This window comes from Apium graveolens, chromosome 3, assembly GCF_009905375.1.
Source record: "Apium graveolens cultivar Ventura chromosome 3, ASM990537v1, whole genome shotgun sequence".
NCBI classification, from domain to species: domain Eukaryota; kingdom Viridiplantae; phylum Streptophyta; class Magnoliopsida; order Apiales; family Apiaceae; genus Apium; species Apium graveolens.
The window spans coordinates 275476424-275479431 of record NC_133649.1 but is presented as its reverse complement, the minus strand read 5'-3'; the positions used below and the strand labels follow the sequence as shown (position 1 = coordinate 275479431).

Below are 3008 nucleotides of genomic sequence, written 5' to 3'. Positions count from 1 at the left end.
TCTTTGTCGTTAACTTTACCATATTAGTACTTGTTTAACAAAACAAAAATTATTAACTTACAAAATTAATTTTGTTTGATTTGAAAGAAAAATTAAATAATTTAAAGGCTTAAAACAGTAAAAGCATGAATATTAAATACTAAAATAAATTGAATATTAGTCAAAAAGATAAGTTTAATAATTGAATATTATATACTAATTTTTCAAGTACTAAAAACAAATTAAAAATTAAAAAAATAAATCAATAAATAAATAATAATTATAAAATAATAAAAACACAATTATATATACAGGCATGTAAAATATTTGGGGGCCTGTATTTTGGAGGCCCTAGGCACACTAGTGCGCCTATAATCAGGGTCACCTCTGCGTGGATGATCAAACTTAAGGTGCATAAAAAACATTTTGAGCAAAATTTTAAAAAAGTTTTAAACAAAGGAGTTCAAAAATGGGAACTAGGGACTCTGGCTGATGTGACAATGATGCGTATTGGGCCTGATGGATCATCTTTCAACCATCTTGAGGCAAAAATAGTTGATACTATACTTGTTGTTGGTAACATATAATGAGCTGGTTATAGCCATTAATGATGGCTCTAACCTAGATAGTGCTTAGTAGCACAAGTATTGAATGTAATAGTATTATGCTGCTCAGAAATTGAATTTGGGGGCTGTTAAATAATTGAATTTGTGGTTTTTCATGTCGGATATGAATCATTCTGCACTAATTGTTGGTTTGTGGTAATATTGTCGACGACAAAATGATGGTTGTAAAATTCTTTTTTGCTAAGTTGGGGCTGTAGGTAAAGAGCTATTGTTGAATGTTGATCTATTAAAATGGTTGTGCTAATAGGTTTAGTAACAACATCATTATTGCAATAATTACTATTAAATCAAAATCATGTAGAAAATATAATCATTCCTTTCCTTATTCATTCCATTCATGCGAAGTAAACACTCTATAAGCAAAAATTAAGGCCACTTGTCTTGATACCAATAGTATATGCAGTCTGCAAGTTTCTTCTCGACGAACTAAAGGTGTATGTGTATGTTGCTGCTTTTCTTTTGGTAAAGTAATTTGTACTTTGACTCCAATAAGCATACATTTATAATTTGTAATTTTGTGTATCATAATTACCACAAATATTGATATTCTGCATTGTGCATGACTAGAGGATGGTTATTGAGTAGGTACAGTCTACAGACATGCAATGGTGCATGTGAACGAGCTGGAGAACTTGGGCTGCACAGTCATACATGGTGTATGTGCCAACCGGATGAAGGATCACTCACGACTACAATCAAAGCACTTCCACAGAATTGTTCAACCAATCACAGGCACAGCCCATATATTATAAATTTTTATTATAGATAAGAACTTCACTCTTATATATAAATCAATAATCAATATGCCCTGCAACTGTCAACAGAAAGATGACATGAGCCAGCTTGAATTAGAAGCACAAATCAAGAAGAATCAGCAGCATTTAACTGTTAACTTGAATTCGGTTGAAAATCTTCTGAGTTTTGTGGGCAATTTCAACAAGTATGTGAACCTCGGTGGCTAATTAGTAATTTAATCCTGAAGTAGTTTTCCTGGCATCTACGCGGAAGAGAATGTCCAGCATCATGCGTATACTGCTTTAAAATTGAACCCTTTCCTGGGAAACTCTACATGAGAGTACTATTTTAATGTTATACATATGCGCGTCTACTCGGCCGGGCTTGATCTACAACGTACACATCTACTTGTATATAAATACTGATCTTCACCGGTTAGTCTCCGCAGGAACATATTGTACTTTGTATCAAATTACTGTATTAGCCTGCCCAAATCCAAAGACTCAAGAATTAGCATAACTTTGCTCTTTTAGATCATATAATCTTCTCCCTGATAATTGTACACAAGCAAGCATGCAGGTAAGAGATTAGTTGCATCAATGCTGCACTAGCATCTTCTTTTTATGCAAGATATATCTACTTCATTAATGTAGTACTAGAAATTGTAATTTAATTTGTTGACTAATAAATAATCATGCAGCAAAGGATTGTTGTTAAGGTGCCTATGAAAAAAGAAAAAGACAGATCAAAGGCGATGAAGATTGTCGTCGGAATAATTGGTAAAATTAAACTCTGCAAAGGCCTTAGTTTTTAACCGTTTTATCGGATGGCAGTGGGGTGAGAGCCAGAGCTAGATTCCGTTTTTGTACACTAATTCCAGTATCTGTAAGTACATAACTGTTTCCTGCTAGTTGATTAGAATTAGTAACATTTATGGTTTATATGTGAACAGGCGTGAGTTCGGTGAAGATAGGAGGGGAAGATAAAGACGTAATGATTGTGATCGGAGATGATGTAGATGCAGTCACCTTAACCCATGCAAGGAATTTGGTGGCACAGTCTTGGTGAGGGTGGAATCGTTTATGAGCTATCAATTTGGTCAGGATGATCATCAAGCTGCTCAAGGTCAACGAAAATATTACGGCAACTATTATGGTCAAACATTTAGCTGCTACAAATACAATCCTCCCCAACACTTTCCTCCTCAGTACTATTATTCATGTGATAGGCCTATAGATTATGCAGGCTGCTCCATCATGTGAATACACATAATATATGTATGAATTCTATCCTAGAAAGCAATGCATGTACAAGTATGGCTATCCAGTTAGTATTGTTAACAAATTCAACCTCCACCAAATCAACAACTGTGTCCAAATTTTTAGGACTGTAATCTATTGCTAATTGTGTTTTCGGGACTTGCGATATTAAGTTGCTTAGCTACGCTTGTTTTGTATTTTTTTAAATTTTAATCTCCAGTTTATAAACTGGTTTTGTAACATACCTTATTTTAAATAGGAGTCCACAACATACATTAGAAAGGAAGGAGCATTAAATTAGAAATCTAGTATAAGAGCATCATTTCCAAGTGGGATAACTAAAACTAGTTTTTTCTTTGATGGAAGGTAAAGGTGTAAATTTTCATTTAGAAGAGTATACACTCCAATA

The 3008-nt window shown here is 33.7% G+C and overlaps 1 long non-coding RNA gene across 1 annotated transcript; it reads left to right on the top strand.

Annotated features, from left to right (window-relative positions):
* Positions 1–981: 981 nt before the first annotated feature.
* Positions 982–2707, top strand: LOC141711068 (uncharacterized). The gene is made up of 2 exons (XR_012571207.1): positions 982–1919; positions 2041–2707. It is a non-coding gene; the product is annotated as an uncharacterized LOC141711068 (long non-coding RNA).
* Positions 2708–3008: the final 301 nt, after the last annotated feature.